This window comes from Hyperolius riggenbachi, chromosome 10 (genome assembly GCF_040937935.1).
Source record: "Hyperolius riggenbachi isolate aHypRig1 chromosome 10, aHypRig1.pri, whole genome shotgun sequence".
NCBI classification, from domain to species: Eukaryota; Metazoa; Chordata; class Amphibia; order Anura; family Hyperoliidae; genus Hyperolius; species Hyperolius riggenbachi.
The window spans coordinates 153,982,326-154,006,259 of NC_090655.1; the positions used below are offsets into that span (position 1 = coordinate 153,982,326).

The window sequence follows — 23,934 nt, forward strand, 5'->3', positions numbered from 1 at the left end:
CCCAGCTGAGTATTGTGAGGTCATCAGGTAATCCCAGCATCCTCTAAACCCATCTGAGTATTGTGAGGTCATCAGGTAATCCCAGCATCCTTTATATCCATCTGAGTATTGTGAGGTCATCAGGTAATCCCAGCATCCTCTATACCCAGATGAGTATTGTGAGGTCATCAGGTAATCCCAGCATCCTCTATACCCAGCTGAGTATTGTGAGGTCAGCAGGTAATCCTAGCATCCTCTATGCCCATCTGAGTATTGTGAGGTCATCAGGTAATCCCAGCATCCTCTATGTATAACCAGCTGAGTACTGTGAGATCATCAGATAATCCCAGCATCCTCTATACTCAGCCGAGTATTGTGAGGTCATCAGGTAATCCCAGCATCCTCTATATCCAGCTGAGTATAGTGAGGTCATCGGGTAATCGTAGCATCCTCTATACCCAGCCGAGTATTGTGAGGTCATCAGATAATCCCAGCATCCTCTATATCCAGCTGAGTATTGTGAGGTCATCGGGTAATCGTAGCATCCTCTATACCCAGCCGAGTATTGTGAGGTCATCAGGTAATCCCAGCATCCTCTATACCCAGTTGAGTATTGTGCGGTCATCAGGTAATCCCAGCATCCTCTTTGCCCATCTGAGTATTGTGAGGTCATCAGGTAATCGTAGCATCCTTTATACCCAGCTGAGTATTGTGAGGTCATCAGGTGGAAAAAAAACAGCTGTAACTGATCAGTCAAGTTTTCATCTGGAAAGACAATTTACAGCATGTCAGGACTGTTTGCATGTAATTGATAGTATTCTGCACTGGGGATTTGATTATATTTACTTCTTTCCATATTTCACACTGATGTAATGCTTCCTGAGTGAGGTTTGTTGTCTGTTTTGTATATAATGACTTTGCTTACCTTTTCAATAAACCGTTAAAACAAAAAATACAAATATATCTATAACTCTATGAGCTTTTTTCTTTTTAGCTATTTGACAGGTATTTATAGCCATCATTTCTGATATCATTTGGCATATCTGCTTACATTACTTTTTCTCTGGCTACTATATATATATATATATATATATATATATATATATATATATATATATATACACACACCGCTTTCATTACCAGATTGCTGTATTGTAATCCTTATGTGACTGTATGATTGTTATTTAAATATTAAAAAAGAATAGTTACTAAAACATTCCTTCCTCCCATCACGGCATCGGAGCTACGATCAGCGGCAGAGGCGCCCCGCTCGGCTCGGCGGTCTCCAGGCGAATGCCTCGCTCCCGTAGCGGAGATTCCTTATCACACAGAGCGGACCATGTTGAGAACAGACACAGCCTCCGCGTGCCGCTGCGCCACACTTGTGCTTCTTCTCCCGCCTCTTTGCGGGGTTTTCAGGCGATCGGCGACCCTCCAACCCGGGACCACCCGCATGTCTCCATCTCCGTACTCCCCCCGGAAGACCCAAACATGAATCCCGGAGGAATGCTGCCGCTTTCATGTGGAAATCCCCCGATCCATGGACGCCCCCTGGCGGTCACAGCGCTAGCGGCGGGGAGACGGCTGTTCGGGGGCAGATTGCGGGGGTGAGAGGAGGCAGAGAGGGGAGAATGCTGCTGGGGGTGGAGGAGGGCTCTCTGGTAGACAGGTGTAATGCTATTTGGGGCCTCCAGGGGGTAGTGATGGGGAGCTATGAGCAGTTTAGTGTGATTGGAAAAGCACATAGCCTGTCACGTGACCCCAGAGCTGTCGGCACTGGAAGCTCAGATGTGGCGCTGTCACCGTAGAGGGTCACGTGCAGAGGGGAAGGGCTCTGGCACATCCCCCCTACCCCACATGCCTTTTTTTACTACAACAAAGGTATCTGCAAGAAGCTCCGCCCCCGGCCGCGATAAGCCCCGCCCCCAATCCAAGACACTTTGGAGAGGCAGCCCTGACAGGAATTTGGAAGCAGGTGAGAATATGCATCCCGGATAACAGCACCCACACTGATCTCCCCCCCCCCCCAATCACCCACACTGACCCCTCCTCCCCAGCAACTTCACCCTCATCCAACCCCCACACTGAACCCCCTCCCCTCCACCCGGTAGTACCCACAGTAATTTCTTCCTCATCCACCACACACACACACACACACACACACACACCACTGACCCCTCCCCCCCAGCACCCACAGTGATTTCTCCCTCACCCCCCCCCCCCCCACACACACACACACACACACTAAGCCTCCCCCCCAGCACCCACAGTAACTTCTCCCTCACCCTCCCTCCCCCCCCCCACACACACCCACACACTGACCTCTCCCTCCCCCAATCACCCACCACTGACCCCTCCCCCCAGCACCCACAGTAACTTCTCCCTCATCCATACACCCACACTGACCCCTTCCCCCACCAGCACCCACAGTAATTTCTCCCTCATCCAACCCCCCCCCCCCCAACACCCACATTCACTTTTTCCCCAATCACCCACACTGACCCCCCCCGGTACCCACAGTAATTTCTCCCTCATCCACCCCCCCCCCCCCCACACACACACACACTCTGACCTCTCCCTCCCCCAATCACCCACCACTGACCCCTCCCCCCCAGCACCCACAGTAATTTCTCCCTCACCCCCCCCCCGCACACACACTAACCCTCCTCCCCCCCCCCCAGCACCCGTGGTAACTTCTCCCTCATCCACACTGACCCCTCCCCTCCAGCAACTTCCCCCCCCCCCACACTGACCTCTCCCTCCCCCAATCACCCACCACTGACCCCTCCCCCCAGCACCCACAGTAACCTCTCCCTCATCCATACACCCACACTGACCCCTCCCCCCACCACCACCCACAGTAATTTCTCCCTCATCCACCCCCTCCCCCCACACACACACACTAACCTTCCCCCTCCCCCGCCCCAGCATCCACAGTAACCTCTCCCTCATCCACACACCCACACTGACCCCTTCCCCCCAGCACCCACAGTAACTTTTCCCTCACACACCCACATTGACCTCTCCCTCCACCAATCACCCACACTAATCCCTCATCCCCCCCCCCCAGAACCCACAGTAATTTCTCCCTCATCCACCCCACACTGACCTCTCCCTCCACCAATCAACCCACGCTGATCCCTCACCCCCCCCCCCCCTTACACTTACACATCACCCCCCCAGAACCCACAGTAACTTCCCCCCCTCCCCACACACACTAACCTCTCCATCACCCACACTGACCTTTCCCTCCCACCAGCACCCACACTGACTTCTCCCTCCCCCACCCCTCAAACTAACCTCTCTCACCCCCCACAATCCACACTAACCTCTCCCCTTCCCTGACAACCACACTGACCTCTCCCTTCCCCCACCACTCACACTAACCTCTCCCACCCCCCAGAACCCACACTGACCTCTCCCTTACCCGACAACCACACTGACCTCTCCCTTCCCCCACCCCCTACACTAACCTCTCCCACCCCCCAGAACCCACACTAACTTCTCCTTTCCCCAACAACCACACTGACCTGTCCCTCCCCCGACACCCACACTGACCCCCGGGTCCCCCGCCCAGCACCCATCCTGACCTCTCCCTTCTCCCAGCACCTACACCGAGTTCTCCCTCCTCCAGCACAAGTGGCATATGAATCACCATAGGAGCCATAGTGGCTGCTATGGCGGCCTTAGCCAAGGGCCCTATTCTCTTTTCCGGCGATAGAGGGGTCTGCTGCGAGCCTTTTGGAGACCCATGGCGGTCCTCCTGAAGTGTACAGCTAACAAGGGGGGGACATTTCACCCTGGGCCGGCTGCACTGATGCAATAGAAAATACAGCTGTAACACCGCGACCACTCGATTAGCTTCGCCCCCACCTCTGTACCAGTCCACCTGGCTGTCATGTCTCCTTGCTGCTTTCTGTGTTGGGTGCCAGGGATGTGATGCTGGTGTCATGCTCCTGCTATTTGCTGCTGTGGTGCTGTGCTCCGCCCCTCCGTCCTGGAACTTTCAATCTGGAAACCGTGGCGCAAGTGCCACATGTAACATTGCTGCATTTTCCCTATGGGCTAAAGTGCTGTATTTTCCCTATGGGCTAAAGTGCTGCATTTTCCATATGGTCTAATGTGCTGCATTTTAAATATTGGCTAACGTGCTGCATTTTATATATTGGCTAATGTGCTGCATTATGTATATGGCCTAACGTGCTGCATTTTATATATGGGCTAATATGCTGCATTTTATATATGGACTAACATGCTGCATTTTATATATGGGTTAATATGCTGCATTTTATATATGGGTCAATATGCTGCATTTTGTTTATGGGCTAAGATGCTGCATTTTATTTCAGGGCTAACATTGTTGCATTTTGTATATGGTCTAAAATCCTGCTTTTCCATATGCAATGTGCTGCATTTTGTATATTTTTATATGGACCAATAAGCTCCATTTTGTATACTGGCTAAGATGTTGCATTTTGTATAGTGGCTAAGATGCTGCATTTTATATCAGGGCTAATTTTATGTATGGGCTAATGTGCTGCATTTTGTATATGGGCTAACGTGCTCCATTTTGTATATGGGCTAACGTGCTCCATTTTGTATATGGGCTAACGTGCTGTGTTTTATATATGGGCTAACATGCTGTGTTTTGTATATGGGCTAATGTGCTGCATTTTATATATGGACCAATATGCTCCATTTTATATATTGGCTAAGATGCTGCATTTTGTATAGTGGCTAAGATGCTGCATTTTATATCAGGGCTAATTTTATGTATGGGCTAGTGTGCTGCGTTTTGTAAATGGGCTAACATGCTGTGTTTTGTATATGGGCTAACGTGCTGCATTTTGTATATGGGCTAATGTGCTGCGTTTTGTATATGGGCTAACGTGCTGCATTTTGTATATGGGCTAACGTGCTGCATTTTGTATATGGGCTAACGTCCTGCATTTTGTATATAGGCTAACGTCCTGCATTTTGTATATGGGCTAACCTGCTGCATTTTGTATATGGGCTAACGTGCTGTATTTTGTATATGGGCTAACGTGCTGCATTTTGTATACGGGCTAACGTCCTGTGTTTTGTTTATGAACTAACATCAGTGCAGTTTCTAGGCTAAAATGCACCCAGGGCGAGGGTGTAAAAATTGCACCCCCCCCCCCCAGCAAGGTATGGGTGCCCGCAGTATAGGTTAGCCAGATCTAGTTGCACTCAGTACAGATTCCCCCAGAATAGGTACCCCAATATAGGTAGCCAGCTATAGAGGTCCCCCCAGTATAGGTAGCCAGGCATAGATGAGCCAGTATAGTTGCCTCCGGTATAGGTTAGCCAGGTAGGTGCCTCCAGTATAGGTAACCAGTATAGGTTAGATAGGCAGGCGTCCCCGGTATAAATTAGATAGGTAGTAGGTGCCCCCAGTACAGGTTAGCTAGGTGGGTGCCTCTAATATAGGTAGCCAGAATAGTTGCCCCCAGCATAGGTTAGATAGGTAGATGCCCCCAGTATAGGTTAGTTAGGTAGGTGCCTCCAATATAGGTAGCCAGTATAGTTGTTACCTGTATAGGCTAGCTAGGTAGGTAGGTGCCCCCAATACAGGTTGGATAAGTTAATGCTCCCACTATAGGTTAGATAGGTATCTGCCCCCCAGTATAGGTTAGATAGGTAGGTGCCCCCCTGTATAGGTTAGATTAGGTAGCTGCTTCCTCAGTATAGGTTAGATTAGGTAGCTGCCCCCCAGGTTAGATAGGTAGCTGCCCCCCAGTATAGGTTAGATAGGTAGGTGCCCCCCAGGATAGGTTAGATAGGTAGCTGCCCCCCAGTATAGGTTAGATAGGTAGGTGCGCCCCAGGATAGGTTAGATAGGTAGCTGCCCCCCAGTATAGGTTAGATAGGTAGGTGCCCCCCAGGATAGGTTAGATAGGTAGCTTACCCAATATAGGTTAGGTAGGTGCCCCCCAGCATAGGTTAGATAGGTAGCTGCCCCCCAGGATAGGTTAGATAGGTAGGTGCCCCCCAGGATAGGTTAGATAGGTAGCTGCCCCAGTATAGGTTAGGTAGGTGCCCCCCAGTATAGGTTAGATAGGTAGCTGCCCCCCAGTATAGGTTAGATAGGTAGGTGCTCCCCATGATGGAGGGGGGAGCCGCAGCCGCGGGGAGGGCAGCCCGACCTCTTCCTCCCTCTCCCCGGGCCGCCCTCCATGCGATCTCCCCTCGGACTGCAGAGTAATGCAGCAGGGAAGCGCTGTGCATAACTACTCACCTCGCTGGCTCGAAGCGCTGCTCTCTCGCCGCCAGTCTCATCTCTCCATAGACGCTGATACACACACACACTGCTTCCGGCTAAACAGGAAGCAGCGTGTATCAGCGTGTATGGAGAGATGAGACTGGACTCCCCCCTCCATCACAGCGCCCCCCTCCCAGCAGCGCTCAGTGCGGCGGCACGGGCCGCACGGCAGTAGAAACGGCCCTGGCTAACATGCTGCATTTTCTGTATGGGCTAACATGCTGCATTTTATATATTTATTTATTTATTGTATTTATAAAGCGCCAACATATTACGCAGCGCTGTACATTAATTTAGGTTACAGACAATATTTAGGGGTGACATACAGCAAAATGACAATACAGGAATATAAGAAAACCAGATCACACAGCACAGTATGAGTACCAGGTAATGCTTAGTCAGTCACTGGAGGAGAGCATGGAGATTAGGCAAGTTAGGTGGAGAGCATGGAGATTAGGCAATATATGGTTAAAGATGCTGCATTTTATATGTGGGCTAACATGCTTCTGTTTGTATATGGACTGCATTTTCTATATGGGCTAACGTGCTCATTTTATTTTTGGGCTAGCCAACTTATTTTCTATATAGGCAAATGTGCTGCATTTTCCGTATGGGCTACCATGCTGCATTTTATAAATGGACTGCATTTTATATATGGGCTTACATGCTACTTTCTCTATATGGGCTAACATGCTGCATTTTATATATGAGCTAACATGCTGCATTTTATATAAGGGCTTACATGCTGATGACCCGTGTTGTCCGGGTATGTATTTGGCTGGTGTTGGCTCTGCCCACTTTTTCTAACCCTAACACACAATTACTCAATTGCTCAATGACCTCGTTTGTGAGCTTTGTGGTCTTTGGCATCAATAATTTGCATTGAAATGAAACTAATCTGATTGGCTGTGGCTCCACCCCTTTTCTGAATTTGAACCCCAGTCACCCAATGACCAACTGTACCACATACATGTGAAATCGGTGCTGGTAGACCGGGCCGTGTTAATTACTATTCCCCCTCCAGGCCGCCATGGATAGTGGGGGAATGAGATAATTCGGCTTCCAGCGATTGCTGAAGGCTGAATTATTGTGTTTTTTTTTAAGCAACTTCGGCTCCGTCTTCTGAGGGAGCCGACGTTACTCACTGAGTGCGCTACAGAAGTAATCCCATTTATAGTCTATGGTGGCGCCGGCTGCGCCCAAATCTTCCTGCGCTGAAAAGGACTGCTCTGACTGTACCAGGTTTATGGCTTGTGACAGTGCAAAAATGGCAGCAATAAAATACAGGTAGTCCCGGGTTAACGAACGAGATAGGGACTGTAGGTTTGTTTTTAACCTGAATCTGTTCTTAAGTCGGAAAATTGTGCCATTTCTGTCCCCTGTACCTCCTCTTTGCCCCCCTGTGCCTCCATTGTCCCCCTCTGTGTCACCTCTGCCCTCTGTGCCTGCTTATACAAGTTTAACAGTGCAACAATCACAGTGCAAGAATGGCAGCAATTAAATATACCCTGTGAAAATCAATAGGTGAATTTTGATTGGCTTTTTGTAGGCTCCACCCACTTTTCTGAATATTAATCCCAGTCATCCAGTGACCAACTGCGCAAAGTTTTAGAACCCTGTTATAAACAGTGTAAGAATGGCTGCAGTTTACATTTTCCCAGTGAAATTTGTATTTGTCTCGGCCCACTTTTTGGTTATGGGGATAAAAAGTATCCTATATGTTATTTCAGGTAATGTACTATGTGTGTGCCAAATTTCATTCAAATTCCTTCAGCCATTTTTGCGTGATCGAGTAACAAACATCCGAACTTCCCCTTTTATAATATTAGTAGGATATGCTGCATTTTATATATGGACTGCATTTTCTGTATGGGCTAATATGCTCATTTTATGTGTGGCCTAATCTTTTTAACTTCCATATGGGCTAATGTGCTTCATTTTCTGTATGGGCTAATGCGCTGCAATTCATATACAGGCTACTGTTTCTATATGGTTTAACCTGCTTATTTTCTATATGGGCTAGCATGCTTCATTTTTATTAACCTCCTTGGCGGTATGGACGAGCTCAGCTCGTTCATGACCGCCGGAGGGCACCGCTCAGGCCCCGCTGGGCCGATTTTCATAAATTTTTTTTTAAACACGAAGCAAGCACTTTGCTTGCTGCGTGTTGTGGCCGCCCGCTGCCGATGTGCCGCTACCCGCCGCGTAAAAAAATATATATAAAAAAACCTGTTGCGCCGCCACCTGACGCAATAAATAGAACGCCAGGGTGGTTAATGGACTGCATTTTGTTTATGGGCTAATGTGCTGCTTTTTATATATGGACTGCATTTTCTAAATGAGCTAACATGCTGCATTTTCCATATGGGCTAAAGTGCTGCATTTTCCATATGGGCTAAAGTGCTGCATTTTCCATATGGGCTAACGTGCTGCATTTTCCATATGGGCTAATGTGCTGCATTTTCCATATGGGCTAACGTGCTGCATTTTCCATATGGGCTAAAGTGCTGCATTTTCCATATGGGCCAATGTGATGCATTGTATATATGGGCTGCATTCGGAGCAGTGCTTTTCAGCGCTGCTAGATTTGGGCGCAGCCGGCGCCAGCATAGACTATTATAGGAATCACATCACACAGCGCTCAGTGAGTAACGTTGGGGCCGTCAGAAGTCGCAGCCGAAGTTGCTTAAAAAACACAATAAATCGGCCTCCAGATATTGCTGGAAGCCAAATTATATCATTCCCCCACTATCCATGGCAGCCTGGAGGGGGAATAGTAATTAACACGGCCTGGACTTGTACAGAAGCAGGATCAGATATATACCACTGTATCCTGCGCCCAAGTCTACCGGCGCCGATTTCACATGTATGCACTACATTTTCTATACTGGCTAATGTGCTGCATTTTATGATATGTGAGATGGGCCCCTGTATTGGAGGAGGGGGGTTTAGAAGCTGTGCCCCCACAGCTCTGGAACCCCCTGCAGTCACTGGGGCTGCTCGCTGTGGTTACACCTCTGGTGAAAAGTGTGTCCTTTGGCCTTTGCCATAAACAAACACTTTATATTTTATATAAACATTATATGTTGGTATAGATATTGTGGGGACTGCTTGAGTGTCCTGAACGTAACTGCACAACACTTGTAAAGCATATACAGTATATTAGAATCTTGCTGCTCAAACAAATTGTTCAAGTAGTCTGAAATGTGTGTCCAGGTGCCCCCAATGTTCCTGGCATTCCCTTCAGCCATTGCTCACTTTAGGTCAGCATTGTCTGACAGTTATCTTCTATTGTTTTTCCTACACCTCCAGCTCACCCCTTTTCCCCTCCCCTTTCCGTACAACAGAACAGGCTACTCAGCAGATAGCCCGCTAGCATGTCTATACAGAGATCATTCCTAAATTACCACCTTGAACTAATGTTTTTATGTGAATGGAGTAATTCATATTTTAATGATATTAGTCAACGTTTATAACAGTATTAATAATTTAAATGTTCTGTTTCCATAACGTCCTCAAGCCCTTGTCGAATACGTTCTGGATCGGTGGGATCAAGGAGGATTGAGAAGACTCTGAACTCTCCAGAGGCTTCCCACTACTGAGGTGAGTATTCAATTATTTTTTTCCGCTTCAGGTACCCTTGAAAGAATGCACGAGGTGACATGATGACATAGACATGTGTATGTACAGCGCCAAGCATACAAATAACTATGCTGTGTTTTTTTTTTTCTTTCCCTGCCTGAAAGAGTTAAACATCAGGCATACAAGTGACTGGCTTGGGACTGGGTGGGACCACAGCGTAACCCTCACTGATAAGGAATTCCAGCTATAATACAGAAAATGGCTTCTGAGAGCAGAAAATAGATTAAAAAGGGTCAACAGTTCATAGATTGTAGCTCTGGCATCCTTCAATAAAGGGCTATTGAGCAGAGACAATGAAACAGTAAAAACTTAAAAAGTAGATTTAAATATAAAATAAAACTGGGGTATCTAAAAAACAACAACACATTTTTAGGAGCAGGATCAGAGCATAGGGGCCAAGGTCGCAGCAGTTGCCTGTGCGTCCGGGCCCCTGAGGGGCCTGCTTGTTCCCACCACAGTGGTGCCGCTGAGGGAGTCATCAGATACTCACTTTGCCACGATCCACGCGCTGCAGCTACAAACTTCTTCCTGTTCTTGTGTTCCATCTCACATTAAAAGTGCTCCCTAGGAGGCGCTCTTGCTGTGAGCTGGAACATAGGACAGGAAGAAGTTTGTAGGTGCAGAGCGTGGATCTTGGCGAAGTGACTATCCGATGACAGCTGAGCCACTGCTGCTGCGTCCCCCCTCCGCCTGGCTACCTATGTAGAGGCATCTAATACTGGCTACCTATAAAGAAGCGTTTCCTTCCGGGTACCACGTAACAACGCCGCCCATGCCCCCTGCATCAGCGTGTAGCTGCATACGGAGGTCCACTGTGTGTCATCCACCCAGCGCTCAGTGGAGCGCGGCTCTGAGCTGAAGCCCTGTGTTATGGACTTAGCAGCATCTTGAGACCAGATAGGAAGCGGTTGTCCAATGGATGGAATAGAGAACTTCTGCTTTACAATGGTAGCTTCGTTTGTCTCTGGGCCACAATGTCTCGTGCTTACACATGCTGCATCGCTTGCTTTTGTACACGCTTCATAGTGGCATATTCCATACTCAAGAGTGCTAACTGATTCAATAACTATGATTGAGTTGTGATCTGGACACTCTGCTGGAATAGTGTGGACATTGCCGGAATTATTGCGTTGGCAATTGTTTGAGGAATGAGAGCATCAGCTTAAAGGGAACCTAAACTAAACGGGGGGTAAAGAGTTTCACTTACCTGGGGCTATTACCAGCCCCCTGCAGCAGTCCTGTGCCCTTGGAGCCGCTCTGGAATCCTCCGGTCCCCCGCTGTCACTTAGTTTAATTTTTGACAACTCACCAGTCGGCCGGCCGCCATGCGTATTATTGGACGCATTCCCTACTGCAATTAGCGCTGTTGCGGACCGCAACGTGTACAAAAATATGCATTGCCGCATTCCGCATGCGTAGATATTTTTGTACGCGTTGTGCTCCGCAACAGCGCTAATTAAAGGAAGGGAATGCGTCCAATAATATGCATGGCGGCCAGCCGACTGGTGAGTCGTCAAAAATAAAACTAAAAAACTAAGTGACAGCGGGGGACCGGAGGATTCCAGAGCGGCTCCGAGGGCACAGGACTGCTGCAGGGGGCTGGTAATAGCCCCAGGTAATTGAAACTCTTTAAAGAGACTCTGTAACATGAAAAACATCCCCTGGGGGGTACTCACCTCGGGTGGGGGAAGCCTCGGGATCCTAATGAGGCTTCCCACGCCGTCCTCTGTCCCGCAGCCCTCCGAACAGCCGGCGACTGTGCCGACTGTCAGTTCAATATTTACCTTTGCTGGCTCCAGCGGGGGCGCTGTGGCGACTTTCGGCACGGAAATAGACGGAAATACCCGATCTCCGTCGGGTCCGCTCTACTGCGCAGGCGCCGGAAACTTGCGCCTGCGCAGTAGAGCAGACCCGACGGCGATCGGGTATTTCCGCCTACTTCGGCGCCGACAGCCATCAGAGCGCCTGCGCAGGAGCCAGGAAGGTAAATATTGCGTCACCGCTGTACGGAGGGCTACAGCGAGACCCCCGAGGGACGCAGGACGGCGTGGGAAGCCTCATTAGGATCCTGAGGCTTCCCCCACCCGAGGTGAGTACCCCCCAGGGGCCGTTTTGTCGTTACAGTTCCTCTTTAACCCCCGTTCAGTTAAGGTTCCCTTTAAAGTGCCAAGCATCATTGCTTTTTCATCATGAATTGTGCTTGATGCTATTAACATTCAAATAAATATCTGGGGATTGCGACCAGAGATACCTGCTCTCTGAAATGTTGCTCATAGCTAGTAGGTGTAGTCCAGCGGACCATTTCTGGCAGGTAGTTGTAGGTGGTGTGTGAATGGCATTACAACGTTGGCCGGCCATACTGTTTTTAATATTTTGACAGATCTGTCAGATATTTTACTAGATGTTCGTCTGAGTATGCACTTTAACGTTTTCTAATGCACTAATAAAGTGACCACACAGTGGGTTTGTTGGACATACACGCTCATTAGTGTTTTATTTTTTGGGCAACATTTCAGAAGAAAATAAATGCAGTGGGCAACATTTCAGCAGAAAATAAAGCAGTGGGCAACATTTCAGCAGAAAATAAACGCAGTGGGCCACTTTTCACCCGAAAATAAATGCAATGATGGCAGCATTTCACCAGAAAATAAACAAAGTGAGGGCAGCTTTTCACCAGAAAATAAACACAGTGGGCTTGATTCACTAAGCCGTGCTAACTGTTTACCACGGGCGTGCTAAACAGTAAGCATGTGAAGTGCGGTTCGCGGACTTTTGCGCGTGCAAAGTGCCGCGATTTGCGCGACCGCGGACTTTTGCGTGCGCAAATTGTGGCAATTTGCATGCGCACAAGTCCGCGATCGCGCAAATCGCGGCACTTTGCACGCGCAAAAGTCCACGAACGGCACTTCACATGCTGTTTAGCACGCCCATGCTGCGTGTCTGCAGATGAGGCTACGCGTGCCGGGTCTAGCACGCGTGCCATAGCTGATCTATACTAAGGTACCTATTCCTGACTACCTATAAAGAGGCATCTAATCCTGACTATCTATTCTGAGGTACTTATTCCTGACTATCTATACAGAGGCATATAATCCTGGCTATGTATACTGAGGTAACTATTGCTGACTATCTATACTGAGGCATTTAATCTTGGCTATTTATACTGAGGCATCTAATCCTGACTATACAGAGGCATCTAATCCTGGCTATCTATACTGAGGTACCTATTCCTGACTATGTATACAGAGGCATCTAATGGTGCCCATACACGATACAATAAAAACGTTCGATTTTCCAGTTTATTCGATCTAAATGATCGAATTTAATGAAAGTTGAAAATATTTTTTTTTCCGATCAAGAAATTAGATTATTATGTTTTTTCGGGAAAAATGATCGGACATGCTGGAAAAATCTTTATATTCGATCTAACGGAATAATCGAACTAAATTATCTAATTGAAAAATTGTACCATGTATGGCCACCTTAATCCTGACTATCTATACTGAGGCATCCAATCCTGGCTACCTATACTGAGGTACCTATTCCTGACTATAGTCTATAGTCAGGAATAGGTACCTCAGTATAGATAGCCAGGATTAGATGCCTCTGTATAGATAGTCAGGAACAGGTACCTCAGTATAGGTAGCCAGGATTAGATGCCTCTCTATAGTCTATAGAGAGGCATCTAATCCTGGCTACCTATACTGAGGTACCTGTTCCTGACTATCTATACAGAGGCATCTAATCCTGGCTATCTATACTGAGGTACCTATTCCTGACTATCTATACAGAGGCATTTAATCCTGGCTATGTATACTGAGGTACCTATTCCTGGATATCTATACAGAGACATCTAATCCTGGCTATGTATACTGAGGTACCTATTTCAGACTATACAGACGTTGTATATTCCTGACTATCTATACAGAGGCATCTAATCCTGGCTACCTATACTGAAGTACCTGTTCCTGACTGTCTATACAGAGGCATCTAATCCTGGCTACCTATAAAGAGGCATCTAATCCTGGCTATCTATATTGAGGTACCTATTCCTGACTATCTAGACCAGTGGTCCTCAAACTAAGGCTTGCGGGCCGAATGTCCCAGAGGCATTTTTACCGGCCCTCCACACACAAAATGTATTACTTAAAGTTGGGATCAGCTACATCTTTAAATATTGGTGGTCCGCATATAAAATAGCAGTACTGGCACCACCTATCCACATGGAAGCCAGAAAGCAGTAATTTGCTGGTTTCTAATTAAATTCCACATCAGATGACACTGCTGTCCAATTGGACTGCAGGTTGTTACCTGGGTATGCTTTACTGTCTGGCCCGCAGACTTCTACATCATTTTATATATACTCCGGCCCCCCAGCAGTCTGAAGTATGTTGACCCGGGCCTCGACCCAAAACATTTGGGGACCCCTGATCTAGACAGAGGCATCTAATCCTGGCTATCTATACTGAGGTACCTATTACTGACTATCTATACAGAGGCATCTAATCCTGGCTACGTATACGGAGGTACCTATTCCTGAATATCTATACAGAGGAATCTAATCCTGGCTATTAGGGCTGCACGGTTTTTCGGTATTAAACCGAAACCGCAGTTCGTGTGAAGACGATCTGGTTTTTCCTCGGTTTTCACACAGCTGCCCGCTGTCTGTGCGCTTGGCCCACCTACCGCTGCGCCGATTGGGCAGAAGCAGTGAATATTTATTAGTTTTAATAAGCCGGGCAGCGGGGGGCGGATCCACTCGAGCGAGCGGCACACAGCTTCACCAATTGCTGGTTAGCGATGGAATGACGCTTTGTACAGCTCCGCCTACCGCTGCCGTCATTCCATCGCTATCCAGCAATTGGTGAAGCTGTGTGCCACTCGCTCGAGTGGATCCGCCCCCCGCTGCCCGGCTCATTAACGATCATAAATATGCACTGCTTCTGCCCAATCACTGGATCTCCTCGGCGCAACGATAGGCGGATGCTGAGAATCCATCAGCAGCTCAAGTTAGAAACCTGCAGCGGGTCGGGTACCCGCGGCTACCCGCGGGTAAATCGAAATGCGGATCTGGTTTGGGTACCCGAATTGATTTAAGCTGCGGGTGCGGGTCGGGTGCGGGTAGCGAGTTGCGGGTGTGGGTAGGGTTGCGGGTAGCGGTCTGCGGGTGCGGGTCGCGGGTAGTGAAAGAAAGCTAAAAACCTTCTTTAGCTTTGGTTTGTGTATAAAAATAGGTTTTATTAACTTTACAGCTCCCCAATGTTACTTTAAATGTGCACTTTAGAAGAAAATGTAAAAAAGCGGGTAGCGGGTCGGGTAGCGGGCCTGCGGGTCGCGTGCGGGTAGCGGTTCTGCGGGTGCGGGTTGGGTTGCGGGTATCAAATTCACCAGAAAGCGGGTCGGGTGCGGGTAGCGGGTCGCGGGTCGGGTGCGGGTATGAAAAAGTGGACCCGCGCAGGCCTCTAGTTCAAGTACCCTTTTCTGGGTTGCCCCAGTAGTTAAGTAGGCATAGGTAGGTGTCCCAGTATAGATAGTTAGGCAGGGCCTGGCTGGCACAGTAATAACAATTACCAAGGTCCAGCTGCAACAGATAGGGCTGTATAATGTCAGTGTCAGTGAGCAACTCAAAAAAAAAACACATCAGGAGAACATTAGCTCTCAAAAGAGCTGTTGAAGGGTACTATTTTAGCAATAACAATCAGCTAGGAGCAAGCTAACAAGCCAAGAGCCTAACTAATCTTTCCCTAGGAGAAACAGTCTTCAGCAGCTCGCCCTACTCTCACTATTGCAGGCACACGAATGAGTGTAATGGCCGGCGGAGCCTGCCTTATACAGTGGGTTGCAAAAGTATTCGGCCCCCTTGAAGTTCTCCACATTTGTCATATTACTGCCACAAACATGAATCAATTTTATTGGAATTCCACATGAAAGACCAATACAAAGTGGTGTACACATGAGAAGTGGAACGAAAATCATACATGATTCCAAACATTTTTTACAAACAAATAACTGCAAAGTGGTGTGTGCATAATCATTCTGCCCCCTTTGATCTGAGTGCAGTCAGTTGCCTATAGACATTGCCTGATGAGTGCTAATGACTAAATAGAGTGCTAATGACTAAATAGAGTGCACCTGTGTGTAATCTAATGTCAGTACAAATACAGCTGCTCTGTGAGGGCCTAAGAGGTTGTCTAAGAGAATATTGGGAGCAACAACACCGTGAAGTCCAAAGAACACACAAGACAGGTCAGGGATCAAGTTATTGAGATATTTAAAGCAGTTTTAGGCTACAAAAAGATTTCCAAAGCCTTGAACATCCCACGGAGCACTTTTCAAGCGTTCATTCAGAAATTGAAGGAGTATGGCACAACTGTAAACCTACCAAGACAAGCCCATCCACCTAAACTCACAGGCCGAACAAGGAGAGCGCTGATCAGAAATGCAGTCAAGAGGCCCATGGTGACTCTGGACAAGCTGCAGAGATCTACAGCTCAGGTGGGAGACTCTGTCCATAAAACAACTATTAGTCGTGCACTGTACAAAGTTGGCCTTTATGGAAGAGTGACAAGAATAAAGGCATTGTTAACAGAAAGCATAAGAAGTCCCGTTTGCAGTTTGCCACAAGCCATGTGGGGGACACAGCAACCATGTGGAAGAAGGTGCTCTGGTCAGATGAGACCAAAATTGAACTTTTTGGCCAAAATGCAAAATGCTATGTGTGGCAGAAAACTAACACTGCACATCACTCTGAACACACCATCCCCACTTTCAAATATGGTGGTGGCAGCATCATGCTCGGGGGGTGCATCTCTTCAGTAGGGACAGGGAAGCTGGTCAGAGGTGATGGGAAGATTGGTTGGAGTCAAATACAGGGCAAACTTAGAAGAAAACCTCTTGGAGACTGCAAAAGACTTGAGACTGCGGCGGAGGTTCACCTTCCAGCAGGACAATGACCCTAAACATAAAGCCAGGGCAACAATAGAATGATTTAAAACAAAACATATCTATGTGTTAGAGTGGCCCAATCAAAGTCCAGATCTAAATCCAATCAGGAATCTGTGGCAAGATCTGAAAACTGCTGTTCACAAAAGCTGTCCATCTAATCTGACTGAGCTGGAGTTGTTTTGCAAAGAAGAATGGGCAAGGAGTTTAGTCTCTAGATGTGCAAAGCTGGTAGAGACATACCCTAAAAGACTGGCAGCTGTAATTGCAGCAAAAGGTGGTTCTACAAAGTATTGACTCAGGGGGCCTAATAATTACGCACACCTCACTTTGCAGTTATTTATTTGTAAAAAATGTTTGAAATTATGTATGAGTTTCGTTCCACCTCTCACGTGTACACCACTTTGTATTGGTCTTTCACGTGGAATTCCAATAAAATTGATGCATGTTTGTGGCAGTAATGTGACAAAATGTGGAAAACTTCAAGGGGGCCGAATACTTTTGCAACCCACTGTATAAGGGGGGGGGGGGAGTGGCTCCAGGACTGAGTGTAGCCTGATTGGCTACAATGTGCCTGCTGACTGTGATGTAGAGGGTCAAAGTTGACCTTAATGGAGCATTATGGGGTGAATCGAACTTCCGGGAAAGTTCGCCGGTGAAGGCGAACCACCCAAAGTTCGCCTGGAACCGTTTGCCGGCGAACCGTTCAGGCCATCTCTAATTGGCAATTGTTTGAGGAATGACAGCATCAGCTTAAGGTGCCAAGCATCATTGCTTTTTCATCATGAATTGTGCTTGATGCTATTAATAAATGAATATCTGGGGACTGCGACCAGGGAAACCTGCTCTCTGAGAGGTTGCTCATAGCTAGTAGGTGTAGTCCAGCGGACCATTCCTGGCAGGTAGTTGTAGGTGGTGTATGAATGGCATTACAGCATGCACCAACCATATTGTTTTTAATATTTTGACAGATCTGTCAGATATTTTACTAGATGTTCGTCTGAGTATGCACTTTAACTTTTTCTAATGCACTAATAAAGTGACCACACAGTGGGTTTGTTGGACACGCTTATTAGTGTGTTATTTTGTCCCATTACCTTTTTCAATTACCTATACAGAGGCATCTAATCTTGACTATCTATACTGAGGCATCTAATCCTGACTATCTATACAGAGGCAGCTAAGCCTGGCTATGTATACTGAGGTACCCATTCCTGACTACCTATAAAGAGGCATCTAATCCTGACTATCTATACAGAGGCATCTAATCCTGACTATCTATACAGAGGTATCTATTCCTGGCTATGTATACTGAGGTACCTATTCCTGACTATACAGAGGCATCTAATTCTGTCTATACTGAGGTACCTATCCCTGACTTTCTATACAGAGGCATCTAATCCTGGCTACTATAAAGAGGCATCTAATCCTGACTATACTAAGGTACCTATTCCTGACTATCTATACAAAGGCATCTAATCCTGGCTATCTATACTGAGGTACCTATTCCTGACTACCTATAAAGAGGCATCTAATCCTGACTGACTATCTATACAGAGACATCTAATCCTGGCTATCTATACTGAGGCATCTAATCCTGACTATACAGAGGCATCTAATCCTGACTATACAGAGGCATCTAATCCTGGCTATCTATACTGAGGTACCTATTCCTGACTATCTATACAGAGGCATCTAATCCTGACTATCTATACCAGCGTTCTCCCCAGAATTTTTTTCCAGCCGGTTTGAATGAAATAGTAGCCAGGTGGCATGAAAAAGCAGCCGGGTGGGGCGAGATGAAAATGCAGGGCAACTCTGCTTACAGCATAGGAGGAGATGAGGAGGTTAGCCGATGACAGCCGGGTGGTCACCAAATCTAGCCGGGTGGAGCACCCGGCTAAAAGAGCCTGGGGAGAACACTGTATACTGAGGTACCTATTCCTGACTATCTATACAGAGGCATCTAATCCTGACTATCTATACTGAGGCATCTAATCCTGACTATCTAGACAGAGGCATCTAATCCTGGCTACCTATACAGAGGCGTTTCCTGCCAGGTACCACGTTGCAACACAGTCCATGCCACCTGCATCAGCGTGTAGCTGCATACGGAGGTCCGCCGTGTGTCATCCACCCAGCGCTCAGTGGAGCTGAAGCCCTGTGTTATGGATTTATCAGTATCTTGAGACCAGATAGGAAGTGGTTGTCCAGCGCATGGGTGAGAGACTTCTGCTTTACAACGGTAGCTTTGTTTGTCTCTGGGCCGCAATGCCTTGTGTTTTTACACATGCTGCATCGCTTGCTTTTGTACACGCTTCATGGTGGCATAATCCTGACTGAGGTACCTATTCCTGGCCACCTATAAAGAGGCATCTAATCCTGACTATCTATACTGAGGTACCTATTCCTGACTATCTAGACAGAGGCATCTAATCCTGGCTATGTATACTGAGGTACCTATTCCTGACTATACAGAGGCATCTAATCCTGGCTATATATACTGAGGCATCTAATCCTGGCTACCTATAAAGAGGCATCTAATCCTGACTATCTATACTGAGGTACCTATTCCTGGCTATCTATACAGAGGTATCTAATCCTGGCTATCTACAGTATACTGAGGTACCTATTCCTGTCTATGTATACAGAGGCACCTATGGTACCTATACTGAGGTACCTATTCCTGACTATACAGAGGCATCTAATCTTGGCTAGGTATACTGAGGTACCTATTCCTGACTATCTAGACAGAGATAACAATGAAGCAACTACCTTATTATCTTCTTGTATGTAGGTAGGCATAGGTAGGAGTCCCAGTATAGGTAGGTAGGCATAGGTAGGTGTCCCAGTAGTTAGCTAGGCATAGGTAGGAGTCCCAGTATAGGTAGCCATAGGTAGGTGCTCCAGTAGTTAGCTAGGCATAGGTAGGATTCCCAGCATAGGTAGGTAGGCATAGGTAGGTGCCCCAGTAGTTAGCTAGGCATAGGTAGGAGTCCCAGTATAGGTAGGTAGGTGTCCTAGTATAGGTAGATAGGCATAGGTAGGAATCAGGAATAGTTTATTTCGCCAAGCATGACTAGGTCATGCCCGGAATTGGGTTTGGCACAGTACATTTGGCTCAGAAGAGACATCAATCGATAACATAGATAAGCAACAGGAGCATAAATTTACAGTTACACATGTCAGTAGCAGACGGTTACATTTGCATTACAATAACATTTACATTTTACTTTACATTTGCATTTCCAGTTTACATACTAGAGCAGCAGTTGGCTCTGTTTGTGACAGTTCTATATGTCGTGGGGGTGCCCTGATGGGAGTATGTGGAGGGAGTTCAGGAGGCTGACAGCTGAGGGGAAGAAGGAATTACTGTGTCTAGCCATCTTTGTGTAGATGGCCCGAAGCCTCCGTCCCAATGGCATCGGACTAAAGTAGCAGTGGCCCGGGTGAGAGGGGTCGTTAGCGATCTTCAGGGCCCTCGATCTCAGTCTTTTGTTGTGTAGGAGGGCAAGTAAGGGGAGAGGTCTCCCAATGACCCTCTCCGCCGCCCTGATGACCCTCTGAAGTGCCTGTCGCTGGCGGTTGCGCCAGCGTACCAGACCAGAATGGATGAGCAGAGGATCGACTCAATGGTAGCGGAGTAGAAATTGGTCAGAATCTCTTGGGCCATGCCAAACTTCCTCAGCTGGCGGAGGAAGTACAGTCTCTGCTGGGCTTTTCTCTGTATTGCAATGATATTGGGCCTCCAGGTGAGGTCACTGGAGATTGTGGTGCCCAGGAGGCGAGCGCAGGGTACTCTTGCCACCTCCGTACCATCGATGTGGGGGTGGGGTGGAAGCAGACCTTCTGAAGTCAACAATTAGTGCCTCAGTAGTTAGCTAGGCATAAGTAGGAGACCCAGTATAGATAGGTAGGCATACAGTGATGTGAAAAACTATTTGCCCCCTTCCTGATTTCTTATTCTTTTGCATGTTTGTCACACTTAAATGTTTCTGCTCATCAAAAACCATTAACTATTAGTCAAAGATAACATTATTGAACACAAAATGCAGTTTTAAATTATGGTTTTTATTATTTAGTGAGAAAAAAAACTCCAAATCTGCATGGCCCTTTGTGCAAAAGTGATTGCCCCCCCCCCCTTAAAAGATAACTTTACTGTGGTTTATCACACCTGAGTTCAATTTCTGTAGTCACCCCCAGGCCTGATTACTGCCACACCTGTTTCAATCAAGAAATCACTTAAATAGGAGCTATCTGACACAGAGAAGTAGACCAAAAGCACCTCACAAGCTAGACATGCCAAGATCCAAAGAAATTCAGGAACAAATGAGAACAAACGTAATTGAGATCTATCAGTCTTGTAAAGGTTGTAAAGCCATTTCTAAAGCTTTGGGACTCCAGCGAACCACAGTGAGAGCCATTATCCACAAATGGCAAAAACATGGAACAGTGATGAACCTTCCCAGGAGTGGCCGGCCGACCAAAATTACCCCAAGAGCGCAGAGAAAACTCATCCGAGAGGCCACAAAAGACCCCAGGACAACATCTAAAGAACTGCAGGCCTCACTTGCCTCAATTAAGGTCAGTGTTCACGACTCCACCATAAGAAAGAGACTGGGCAAAAACGGCCTGCATGGCAGATATCCAAGGCGCAAACCACTTTTAAGCAAAAAGAACATTAAGGCTCGTCTCAATTTTGCTAAAAAAACATCTCAATGATTGCCAAGACTTTTGGGAAAATACCTTGTGGACCAACGAGACAAAAGTTGAACTTTTCCCGTTACATCTGGCGTAGAAGTAACACAGCATTTCAGCAAAAGAACATCATACCAACAGTAAAATATGGTGGTGGTAGTGTGATGGTCTGGGGTTGTTTTGCTGCTTCAGGACCTGGAAGGCTTGCTGTGATAGATGGAACCATGAATTCTACTGTCTACTAAAAAATCCTGAAGGAGAATGTCCGGCCATCTGTTCGTCAACTCAAGCTGAAGCGATCCTGGGTGCTGCAGCAGGACAATGACCCAAAACACATTAGCAAATCCACCTCTGAATGGCTGAAGAAAAACAAAATGAAGACTTTGGAGTGGCCTAGTCAAAGTCCTGACCTGAATCCTATTGAGATGTGGCATGACCTTAAAAAGGTGGTTCATGCTAGAAAACCCTCAAATAAAGCTGAATTACAACAATTCTGCAAAGATGAGTGGGCCAAAACTCCTCCAGAGCGCTGTAAAAGACTCGTTGCAAGTTATCGCAAACACTTGATTCCAGTTATTGCTGCTAAGGGTGGCCCAACCAGTTATTAGGTTCAGGGGGCAATTTCTTTTTCACACAGGGCCATGTAGGTTTTGAGGTTTTTTTTCTCACTAAATAATAAAAACCATCATTTAAAACTGCATTTTGTGTTCAATTATGTTATCTTTGACTAATAGTTAATGGTTTTTGATGAGCAGAAACATTTAAGTGTGACAAACATGCAAAAGAATAAGAAATCAGGAAGGGGGCAAATAGTTTTTCACATCACTGTAGGTAGGTGCCCCAGTAGTTAGCTAGGCATAGGTAGGAGTCCCAGTATAGGTAGGTAGGCATAGGTAGGTGACCCAGTATAGGTAGATAGCCATAGGTAGATGCCTCAGTAGTTAGCTAGGCATAGGTAGGTGCCCCAGTATAGGTAGGTAGGCATAGGTAGGTGCCCCAGTATAGGTAGGTAGGCATAGGTAGGAGTCCCAGTATAGGTAGGTAGGCATAGGTAGGTGTCCCAGTATAGGTAGAAAGGCATAGGTAGGCGCCTCAGTAGTTAGCTAGGCATAGGTAGGAGACCCAGTATAAGTAGGTAGGCATAGGTAGGTGTCCCAGTATAGGTAGGTAGGCATAGGTAGGCGTCTCAGTATAGGTAAGTAGGCATAGGTAGGTCCCCTAGTATAGGTAGGTAGGTAGGCATAGGTAGGTGTCCCCGTATAGGTAAGTAGGTGCCCCAGTAGTTAAGTAGGCATAGGCAGGTGTCCCAGTATAGATAGTTAGGCAGGGCCTGGCTGGCACAGTAATAACAATTACCAAGGTCCAGCTGCAACAGATAGAGCTGTATAATGTCAGTGTCAGTGAGCAACACAAAAAAAAACACATCAGGAGAACATTAGCTCTCAAAAGAGCTGTTGAGGGGTACTATTTTAGCAATAACAATCAGCCAGGAGCAAGCTAACAAGCCAAGAGCCTAACTAATCTTTCCCTAGGAGAAACAGTCTGAAGCAGCTCGCCCTACTCTCACTATTGCGGGCACACGAGTGAGTGTAATGGCCGGCGGAGCCGGAGCCTGCCGTATATAAGGGGGGAGTGGCTCCAGAACTGAGTGTAGCCTGATTGGCTACAATGTGCCTGCTGACTGTGATGTAGAGTGTCAAAGTTGACACTAATGGAGCATTATGGGGCGAATCGAACTTCCGGGAAAGTTCGCCGGCGAAAGCGAACCACCCAAAGTTCGCCTGGAACCGTTCGGGCCATCTCTAATTGGCAATTGTTTGAGGAATGACAGCATCAGCTTAATAACCACCCTGGCATTCTATTTAAATTGCCAGGGTGGAGGCGGCAGGGTTTTTTTGTCGTCATTTTTTTTATTTTCATGCTGCCAACTAAAAGTTGGCACCATAAAAGCTCACTAGAGGGCGCACATGGTGCTCTTCCGATCGCTTTCGGCGATCACAAGTAACAAGAAATCCCGCGGAGAGAGGGATTTCTTGTTAGGCTTACCCCGTCGCCATGGCGACGATCGGGATGACGTCATGGACGACAGCCGACGTCCTGACGTCAGACCACTCCGATCCAGCCCTTTGCGCTGCCCGAAAGTGTTCGGGCCAGGCAGCGCAGGGCTCGGGACCTCTTCCGCCGCTGCATGCAGCGGATCGCCACTGAGCAGCGGCGTTAGAAGACCACACGCACCTAGAAAAGTGCTAGCTGCGTGTGGCACAGTTTGGTGGAAATCGGCCCAACACGGCCAGAGATTTCACACTCGGCGGCAATGGACAAGCTGAGCTCGTCCATAACGCCAGGAAGGTTAGGCGCCAAGCATCATTGCTTTTTCATCATGAATTGTG

General features: G+C 47.3%; 1 long non-coding RNA gene across 1 annotated transcript in view; it reads left to right on the forward strand.

Moving 5' to 3' along the window:
* The first annotated feature begins 1,801 nt into the window (after positions 1-1,801).
* Positions 1,802-23,934, forward strand: part of LOC137535845 (uncharacterized) — a 135,365-nt gene continuing 113,232 nt past the window's right edge. The window contains exons 1-2 of the long non-coding RNA XR_011024476.1: positions 1,802-1,954; positions 9,783-9,865. This is a non-coding gene — a long non-coding RNA (uncharacterized lncRNA). The remainder of the gene's footprint in view (positions 1,955-9,782; positions 9,866-23,934) is intronic.